The following is an 11,046-nucleotide window of genomic DNA, read 5'->3' as shown; positions in this document are numbered from 1 at the left end:
TTTCTCTTAGTTCTGGCTCTGTATTCTTTTTGTCGCTGTAGAGAAATCCAACTGATTTTTGTATGTTGATCTTGTATCCTGCTACTTTGCTGAATTGTAATGTTTTGTTGGTAAAGCAAATCACATATTTAAACTGAGCCTTGAAGAGGGAGGAGACTGCCAAGGGCAGGGATATAAAGAGGGGGATGAATGCATCAATTTAGCAGATAATCTTTTAGGTATAAAAGAAAATAAGTGAAAAGAGAAGGGGAATAAAGAGAAGAAGAAAAAAATCCGACCCTCTAGCTTTTCCAGCATCATGTCCTTTTCAAAGGACTGGCTTTTCCTGACAACAGGCCCAAAGTATGTGACAGGAAGTTTCAATATCCTTGTCTCTAAGGAACTCTTACATTACACTTCTGCACAGATGCATTTGTTTGTGCTTTTGACGGGCCATGGGATAGTCAATATTGTTCATCAGCAATGTGAAGAGGGACCCAAATCATATACACTGCTCTCAAGTCAATGCTGTTCAAGCAGACCCCAAAGGCCAACATATAGCTGTCCCGTAGGGTTTCCAGTCTTTACAGTAACAGAATACTTTGTCTTTCACCTACAGAGATAATTGGTGAGTTTGAACTGCTGATTTTTCAGTTTAAAGTGTATTTTTTCACCACTGTTCTACCATGGCTTCTTATAAGTAGAGAATGTTGTTGTTGTTATATGCTGTTGAGTTGCTTGCGACTCATAGTGACCCTATGTACAGTAACCCTGAAACCTGCTCTATTCTGTACCAGTTTTACTGTCTATGACACACCTACCCCCATTACCCCAGTGGCTGAATCAGTCCATCTCATTGATGGTCTTTCTCTGTCCCTCTACCCTTCCAAACATGATGACCCTCTCCAAGGACTGGTCCCTCCTGGCAACATGCCCAAAGTATGTCAAACAAAGTTTCAGAATCCTTGCCTACAAGGAGCGGCCTGATTTCACCCTCTCCAGAACAAACCTGTTTGTTCTCCTGGCAGTCCAATACTCTTCTCCAGCACCACAGTTCAAAGGTATCAATTCTCTTTCTGTCATTACTAGTCATTGTCCAACTTTCTGATGCATAGCAAGCAATTGCAAAGACTATGGCCTGGATTAGGCACACTTTAGTCTTCAGATTGACTTCATTGCTCCTCAGTACTCTGTAGTGGTCCTTGACGGCTGACTTTCCCAGTGCAATTTTTTTCCTGACTGCTGGTACCAAGAGTATTGATAGTGGAGCCAAGCAAACTAAAGCTATTAACAGTCTCAATCTCTCCACCATCTGTCATGATGCTGCCAATCGCCCCAGTGGTGAGAATCTTTGTTTTCTTCATGTTGAGCTTCAATCCATATTGAAGGCTGAAGCTTTTGACATTGTTCAGCAAGCACTTCAGGTCCTCTTAAATTCCGGAAAGCAGAGTTAATGTCATCTGCATAACGAAGTTGTTGATGAGTCTTCCTCAAATCCTGATGTCACATTTCTCCTCATACAGCCCAGCCTCTCGGATGACCTGTTCTGCATAGAGATTGAAAATGTATGGACACAGGATACATCTGTGGCATTCACCCTTCCTGATTTTGACCCATACAATGTCTCCTTGCTCTGTTCTGACCACTGCCATCTGGTCCAAGTATAGGTTTTGCAGAAGCACAATCAAATATTCTGGGATTCCCATTCTTCTCAGAGTCAGCCACAGTTTGTTTTAATCCACACAGTCAAACGCCTTTGCATAGAGATGCAAACAAATAATAGATAGCTAGCCTTTTCTCTAATCTTATTACCTCTATCTTGTCAACCCAGGTGACCAGGTACTTGAACTTATTTTTTTTAAACCCCCCCAAGTCTAACTGAAATAATATATTGCAGTGCCCAGAAGGAAACTAGTATCTTAAAAAAATGCAAAAACCAGTAGAAGTTTAGTGGAAAAGTGCCTATTTTTATGGGTCTGATAAGGAATTATACTATTAAAATATGGGTGGGTGATAACACTTTACAGTCTTCTATAATAACTGGTGGAATAGCACTTGAACTGTGTCAACAAAAAGATACAGCATTGAATGTGTTCACTAATCTATGCCAAGAAATTTGGAAGACAAGACCTCGCCAGCTAGCTGATGTTGTTATATGCCGTTGAGTCACTTGTGACACATAGTGACTCTGTGTAAAACAGCCCTGAACCCTGCTGTATCCTGAGACAACCATATACTGTGTATTTTATAACAAATTATGGCTAACATTGAGAAGAATTGAAATTCAAGAACTCTTCATTGTGCTCATGTGAAATCTACACAGTTGTTCATAGAGAAAAAGGGAACATTACTTAGTTTAAAACTTGGAAAGATATGCTCTAGGGATGTATCCTTTCTCTATACTTATTTTATTTGTATATTGAATAAATAATTTGAGAAAACAGACTTTATGAAGAAGCATTTGACCTCAGCATTGTTGGAAGCAGGAGTGGCATACACTTCCTAAACAAAATGCCTCAGGAAACTTTAAGAACTTTGAAATGTCGATAATTACAGAGTGGCTTCAGGCCTTTTGTTCATAGGGTTGCTGTGAATCTTGCTCAACTCAAAGGCAATCAACAATGACAGCAACATTGTAGGAAGACTTAACAATCTGTATTATTCACATGACACAACCTTGTTTGCAGAAAGTGAAGAAGAATTGCACTTATTGCAGAAGACTACTACCTTCATTATGGATTCCACATCAATATTAAGGGGAAGAAAACACCTCACCGTTGGACCAACAGACAAGACTGAGGTGTGTTAAAGGGTCATGGTTCTCAGGATATCTTCACTACTTGTAAGGGACAAGAAAGTTCCTGTGATAGAGGTAACCTAGATGACTGTAAATAAGTGAAGACACAAACAATATCAATTAACAAACAAAGAAAATTTAATAAGGCATAATTATTAAGGCAAAAACATTTTGTTAGTGCCAGGAAGTTCTATCCTGAAGTTCAATGTTGTGAGTGATAAGATACACGTACAGAGAAGACCTGTTAATATGACTATGATTCATATACAAACACTAAAAGCGAAATCCAAAGAGGAAGAAATTGAAGATTTTTATCAAATTTTGCAGTCTGAAATTGACCAAACATGCAATCAAGATGTGTTAATGATATTTGGTGATTGGAATGAAAAAGTTGGAAACAGTCCAGAAGAAAGGGAAATTGGAAAGTATACACTTGGTGACATAAATGAGACCAGAAATAGAATAATTGAATTTTGTACATGCAATGATGTATTCATCACAGATACTTCTTTTACAAAGCACATATGGTGATTTTACACATGGACCTCACCAGATGGACTGCCTAGGAATCAGATTGACTACATCTGTGGAAGGAAATCATTGGAGAAGCTTAAATCATCAGTCAAAACAAGACCAGGTGCTGACTGTGGAACAGACCATCAATTACTCATGTGTAAGTTCAAACTGAAGTTGAAGAAAATGAAAATAAATCCACAATAACCAAAATATGATCTTGAGTCTATCCCAGCTGGATTTAAAAATAATTTGAAAATATGTTTGAAGCATTTTGCACTAGTGATTGAAGACCAGATGAGTTGTGGGACAACATCAAGCATATCATCCATGAAGAGAGCAAAAGGCCACTCACTAAAAATAAGAGAAAGAAATGAATGGATGAATGAATAAAGACCAATAAAGAATTGATGCCTTGGATTTGTGATGTTGGCAAAGAGTATCGAATATATCATGGGCTGCCAAAAGAACAAATTTACCTTGGAAGCAGTACAGCCAGAGGACCCTTTTGAGGCGAGGATGGTAAGACTTTATCTCACATACTTTGGGTAGGTTATCAGAAAGAGTGAGTCCTTGGGAAAAGACATCATGCTTGGAAAAGTAGAGGAGAGGGTCAGTGAAGATGAGGAAGAGACTCTCAGTGATACGGATAGCCACACTACAGCAGTGGGCTTACATTCAGTGAAGGTAGTGAGAACGGCACAGGATCAGACAGGGATTTGTTCTGTTGTGCATAGGAACACTGTAAAAGCCAAGGACACCTTGGAGTTCACTTGAAGACACCTAACAACATCAAAGTCAAAGTATCAGAGGGACCTTTTCCTTCACGAGGTTCTGGGGCAGATTTCATTTTCTTACCTTTTTCAGCTTCTAATGCTTGTCTCCGTTAGATTGCAGCTCCTTCTTTCCTCTCTAAAATGTGCCCATTCAATCTCTACATCTGTTAGCACATCCCCTTCTTCTGTGACCCTGCATTCTGATGTAAGGGCTATTGTAATTACACATCAGTGCCAGGTGGTGCAGACAGCAAAGGGGTTTGACAAAAGATTGAAAGATTGAATCTGCCCCAAGAGGTACCTTGATGATGATCTATTCTCAGAATACCATCAGCCATTGAAAACTCTATAAAGCACTTTCCCTACTCTGACTTACATGAAATCAACATGAATCAAAATCAACTTGATGCCACCTGGTCCTGGAGATTGCACTGGACTCACACAGATAATCTGCTCATCTTAAAAGCGTTAACTTAATCACATTTGTAAAGTTTCTATTGCCATGTTATTGTTGTTATGTTCCGTCGAGTCGCCAGTGACTCATAGTGACCCAATGTCCAACATCTCTGAAGCCTGCCTTGTCCTGAGCCAGTCTCACTGACTCCAACACACCTACACCCATTATCCTAGTTACTATATTGCCATATAAAGTAACATTTATAGGTTTCTTGAGACTGGGAGGCATTACTCTGCCTACCAAATATGGTCATGTCTGCATGAGCTTCATTCTGTTTCCTTTGTGGAGCCGGAGGGAATTACTTCCACACTCTGAGTGGGCCTACCTTTCACCCCTAGAGTCATGTGAACTGTCAGGTTTTCTCTGCAGTGGTGTTTGACTTCTGGGTCCTGATCTGTGGAGATTTTTATCTGGGTTTGATGCAGGATGCTGATGAATGTACGGAAGGGTTTCATTATTCATAGTGGGGGAAAATGAAGTTGATATTACTGGCCTCACTGATTCTATATATTGATGTGATGATTAATAGTTTTTGACACAAAACTATTTTGAAACATGAGTCTTTTATGACGAATTTTGACAGCAGCAATGTCCTCCTTTTAGCTACCCTTAACAAGAGTAGACTCCTGGCTTAATACTCCCCACCTAGGTAATCAAGCCAAGATGTCATGCCCGGAAATATCACTGACAACCACCACATCTCTTGGAAATAATCTGATTCAGAGGATTTGAATCTTCTTTACTTACAGATTTGAAACATGAAACTTTTTAAAGACAGGGAGCCCAGAGTTATTTTTTTCTTTTCCAGGGATGCCAGATGGATGTTGAATTAAGTCCAGTTTTCCATTTCTTCTGAATTTTTTTTTTAAGTTTGTGGTGGTGTTTTGGATTCTTATCAGTATACTAAGTGTGCTCTTCCTCCTCCAGTTCCCCACAGCCACCCACACGCTGGCTTCAGCTTGGTTGCCTTGGTACCTGTTCCTGAAGGATGTCTGCAATGGAATTTGGTTGTTTAAATAGCTCGACTTGTCATCTAAAAGTAGAAGTCATTAGCAAGATGCTGTTTGGCTGGGGCTGTCTGGAACAAGGTTTTAACATTTTTCTTATTTTATCACGTTACTGCTAGTGTTTACTCATTTCACCAATGGAAATTTCGAGGCCTGGTTCATAGTATGGATTTAGAGAGGAAAATGCTAAAAACGTTCCCTACGAGACTCAGGAAATTTATGCAAAAAAAAAATTCTTTGAGTTGGGCACTTTGTATCTTTTTTGTTGTTTTTAGTTGATGTCCTCATATTGTTTCCAACATGTAGTGACTTCTCTCAGAGAAGAACTACTGGCTAGGGCTTCTTGACTGTAGTCTTTGTAAGAGCAGATCACTAGGTCTTTTTTCTTCAGAATTACTGGATTCACTCAAGTTGCCAAACTTTTCTGTAATGGTTTTACCATGTATATTTTTTTAATATAGGAGTCTTAGAAGTCCATCTCCAGTATTGCTTTGCACGATCAATCTCTAGCATGGAATTGCCAGATTTCAATGTTTGTACTTGAAATCCAGAATTAAATAGACTTCTGCTGTTTCTGAGGAAACCGAATTTTAAAATTTTTGCTGGCTGGCTTTTGAACTCTGTTGTGAGTTGTCACCATACTGGCCCTGACTCAAGTTGACTCATGGACAACAGAGTGACATTTTGTGTAATTCTGCACTGTCTTCACACTCATTGGTAAAGCTGGCTCTTGAACTACCTGATTTGAACTACTAGAGTCTACTTAAATGTGAATTTAAAAAATATAACAAAATTGTGCAACACTACTTATCTCCACTGAAGCAATTGATCTTTCCAGTAAATTTCGTTATCACAGTAAAGAGAGAGCTCGTATGGTGCTCGTGTGTTTTTCTTCTTGTTTAGTGACATCAACCTCCAATAGCACCATGGGACTCCTGATGAAGTCCACAAGTGATGCTGGAAGTGTTCCCAAGAAGCAGGGCAAAGTCGTGGAATGTCAAGAAAAAGATGACTCGCTTCATAAGTACTTTACATTGAAATTTTATAGTTGCCTCCCATTCCAAGATGAATAAAGCCAGCTTAAGGAGGATTATAAAAAAAGAAAAGGGAATCTGTAAAGCCTTCACTCCAGCTACATTTAGTCTTCTTGTTAGGTGCTATTGATACAATTATGACTCATAGAAACTCCGTGGACAAGAGATCTGAACGTTGGCCTATATACTATGCTATCTTTACAGTTGTTACCATCCGCAGGCACATTATTGGAACTGTCCTGTCAGTCCATCTCATTGAGAGTCTCCTCTCTTTCTCTGACCCTCCATCCTACCCAGTACGGTGTCTTTCCAAGGACTGGCCCCTCTGGACAACTGGCCCTAAGTACGTGAGATAAAGTGGTACTGGCCTTGCTTCTAAGGAGTGTCCTGGATGCACTTTCTCCAAGACAGATTTGTTTGTTCTTTTGGCAAGCCCTGGTCGCAAACAATTTTGCACTGTTTGTAAAATACCTTTTATCTGGTGTTGAAAGTGTAGCTTTCAAGTGGGTGCAGTATATAATACACAAAATATGTATTAACCAACTGTTTATGTTAATCAGTGAGGTTTTCCAGTCAACATAGTTTGGCTTTAAAAAAAAATCATGATTTTAACAAAATTTTACAGAAATCTTGTCTTTTCACTCATTCATTGTTGCACATTTTCCTCCCTATTCCCCCCCCTTTAAAATTTCTCCTTTTAAAACATGTTCATTCATTGTTGCACAATTTGTTCCGTCCCCCCACCTGCCACCAGTCCACTTTGCTATGCACCTGTTACTCTGGACTGTTGTCATACAAAGAATGCCTAATCATGTATTCCTTTTAAACAGTTATTTCCTTCATCTGTTCCAATGCAATGCTCATTATTTATCCCCTCTTTTCCTACTCCCCCCAACTCCATATGTCAGTTCTGTTTTATGACACAGGTGCAATGCAGTATTTGTTCTTTTGTGACTGAGATATTTCACTGAGCATAATGTCCTCCAGAGTCACCCGGGTTGTGTAATATTTTATGAATTCCTTGGTTTTTCAGTGCTGCATAGTATTTTATTTTGTGAATATACCATAGTTTTTTTTATTCTTTCGTTGATGGGCTCTTGAGTCAATTCCATCTCTTTGCTGTTATAACGCAGCAATAAACGTGGGTGTGCATATGTCTGTTTGGGTGGCAGCTCTGGTTTCTTTAGGGTATATTCCTAGCGGAATTGCTGGGTCAAACGGTATTTCTATTTCCAGCATTCTATGAAAGTGCAATACCACCTTTCATAGTGATTGTGCCATTTTTACACTCCAACCAACAGGGAAAGAGTTCCAGTCTCCCCACAACCTCACCAGCATTTCTTGTTTGATCCCCTTTTGAACTTTGTTACTGTTATTGGTGTGAGATGATACCTCATAGTTGTTTTGATTTGCATCTCTCTGAGAGTTAGGAATTTTGAATATTTCTTCATGTGTTTGTTTGCCATCTGAATGTTTTCTTTGGTGGAGTGTCTGTTCATATCTTGTGCCCATTTTGCTTTTGAATTGTTTACCTTTTTCTTGTTGAGGTGCAATATTTTAGCTTATGAGAAGTCAGAAGTTATCCATTGGATTTTTAACTCCATGGTGGTCAGTGCCAGTAAGTCATGTATATATTCTAGGATCAACTGTTTTAGTTCATTGTTACAGCTGCTGGGTACTAGATATTTTCATTATCTTCCAACCTTCGATGTTCTTAGGAACACAAATGTTAGAAATGGGGATCATGTTTGCTACAAGGTCAATGAAAAGGAGAGAAACCCTCAATGAGATGGACTAACACAGAAGCCCCAACAGTGGACTTGGGCACACTAAGATCATGAAGATGGCGCAGGACCCTGCAACATTTTTGTCATGCATTAAGCTCTTATGAATTGCTGTCTTTTTTTTTTTTCTTTCTTTCTTTACTTTTTATTTTCACATGGACAACTTCAATGAGGAACTCATCAGTAGCTTTTGTTTAATGTAAAAGCAAACAAGACTCAACAAAACAAAAATTTTGGCTTAAAAAAATCAAGACCACTAGGATGGGAAACTATTGGGAGGATTCATATTACTTTTAGAAGGCATTATACACTGCAGATTTTGCAAAAGAAATTTTTAAAGAAGAGATGCTAGTTTGAAGGGTTTTTTCCTCAGGTTTAGGAGTTATCTTGTGGAGGAGTCACAGTGCTAGGAGTAAAGTGATTGGACAGTGATCACTGCCCAAGGCTTTGGAACAGATTTTGCTGTCACACAGTGCAGGTAGCAGAGAGTGAGACAACAGAAAGTAATCAAGACGCCAGTCAACATTCTGGGCTTATGCATTTATATAGGTCCAGAATGTATAAGTATAAGCTGTATCTCAGTAGAGGTGGCGGAAGCTGTCAGTCAGTGGCACAGCTTGCAGTATCTCCCCAAAGCCTTGGCGCTCCAGTGGAGTAAAACCAGCATTCTTTTTGTTTCCCTTAGGGTCGCAAAGGTCAGTCTCTTCATGAGCCACATTGAGGTCCCCACACAGCACAAGAGGCTTATGTAAGGCCAGATCCTTTAGGAATTTTCCAAAGGCTTCATCCCAGCACTGCCGGTACTCCTGTCTCACCAGACCCCAGCCTACATTAGGTACATAGGCTGGAACTAGCACAAACACATCAAATTCAACTATAGTTACCGGCCTTCTTCATCATGTTCTTCCTCATCAATGCCATAAGAGACTCTGAGTGGGCACTGATGGGAGAGTAGGCCCACCCCGCTGTACCCTTCCTTGTCCAAAGGTGCTGATGAGATAGCCCAGGCAAGTGTTGACGTTCAGCTGGTAATTTTTCCCCTGAACATTTGGTTTCTTGGAGGCACAGAATATCTGGGGCTTCTTCCTTCACCCACTCTAAACCTTTCTTCTTAATCCAGGCTCAAAGCCCATCCACATTCCAGGAACATACTTTAAGTGTGGCAGATTTGCCACTAGGCGAGGTTTTCTGTTCTGGAGGGTCCCTCTCCAGCTGCCTCTTTTTTGTTTTTCTTTGCTCCAGTCTTTCCCTTCTTGGCCTCTGGCTTGGCCTTGGGCTCTTCGCCATCTTCTGCCACAGCTCCCTTTTCCTGCACTTTGGCATCCCTTCAGGCAATTGTCCCACGTCAACCACTGAAGCAAGATTTCTACCACTTTGGCCTGCTCCACCCCCCGGCCAGGATACTTTTCACCCAACAGAATTGCTGTCTTCTTAATGGTAACCACCAACATCTGTCTATTCTGAGATGCTCATTTTCCACCACTATATCAGAGAATATGCTGTTGTGATCTGTAGAGTTTTTGCTGACCAACTTCAGCAGTCATTCACCGGACCTTTCTTCCTATGCTTTGTCTGGAAGCAATGCAGAAACCTGGCACATCAATGGAGTTGAAATTTGAATTTCCAGTGGTAAAGCTTATGGCCTCTTAGCAACTGTATGCTACCACAGTACCACAAACTGACAGACAAGTGATGTTTTGAACTTTTATTGACCCTTAAAGTGATTCTGAACTGGACAGAGCGCATGGAAAAATTTGTACAGTGTTGCTTTGTTTATTTGTTTTTAAATTTAATATATAAGTTGAATGTGGTGCTGTGGGGAAGTTTTGTATCTATTCAAGTTGTGTACTACATTTAATTATAACAAAAGATGCAGCCAAGCGCATCACCATCCCACTTCCCACCCAGGTGAGCTGACTGCTCGAAGTTAATAGCTGACACGTAGGTAAGAGCTTTCGGTTCCTTTACTCAAAAGCATCTCTGCAAAAACCACCAAGTGACAGCCTGTGCTATGAGAGATGCATGTTAGTTACTTGAAACTCGTTCCGTATTAACTCCATGCAGATAGTTCAAGAAAACACTCTTGGGTTCAGAGTGTAGGTTTTGATAAACAGAAAAACTTCAATAGTATGTCATCTTGTTTGTAAAGCAATAAAAGAATATGTACTTCATTGTGGAGTGGTAGATCCTGTATTGTCATGAAGCACTTGATCTTTCTTGAACAAAGTAACTCACTTCATCTGGTGAACCCACAGGGTAGTTAATGAGGCTTAGCTTTAGGTTCACTTAAATTTGCAGCTTTTTGCAGATGGAAAGAAGGAAATAGGAAGTGATATAATTTTTTTATATATATTCCAACTAATTCAGTTTGAGAAAGTAGTGTATTTTTATAAAATTATGAAATACTCCTGCAAAATAAAAAATCAAGAGAACTAAAAAAAATTAGCTCAAAAACTCACCTTCTTGAATTGATGTTCTGGTGACCGTTGTTCAAGATAATTCTCTGATACTGAAGAAATGATACTGATAAATAAAAATTATGTGTTGGACTGGTAACCAAAAGACTGCTGGTTCAAGTCTTCCAGCCACTGCATGGGAGAAAGATGGACCTTTTCCTTTTGTAAAGATTTATAGTCTTGGAAAGCTATTGCAAGATACCAGTTTGTCAGACTCGACCCAATGGCACCAGTGGCTTGCAT

General features: G+C 39.7%; 1 protein-coding gene and 1 pseudogene across 1 annotated transcript in view; one reads left to right on the top strand and one right to left on the bottom strand.

Annotated features, from left to right (window-relative positions):
* LOC102861083 overlaps positions 1–4,977 on the bottom strand; it is a 26,178-nt pseudogene extending 21,201 nt beyond the window's left edge.
* Positions 1–11,046, top strand: part of RSU1 (Ras suppressor protein 1) — a 327,531-nt gene that overhangs the window by 121,872 nt on the left and 194,613 nt on the right. The gene's annotated exons all lie outside the window — the stretch shown is intronic.

Source organism: Elephantulus edwardii, unplaced genomic scaffold (genome assembly GCF_000299155.1).
Source record: "Elephantulus edwardii isolate Elephantulus edwardi_28Jun2011 unplaced genomic scaffold, EleEdw1.0 scaffold00139, whole genome shotgun sequence".
Classification (NCBI taxonomy): Eukaryota; Metazoa; Chordata; class Mammalia; order Macroscelidea; family Macroscelididae; genus Elephantulus; species Elephantulus edwardii.
The sequence above is the reverse complement of the archived record's forward strand: the minus strand, read 5'-3'. Positions and strand labels throughout refer to the sequence as shown.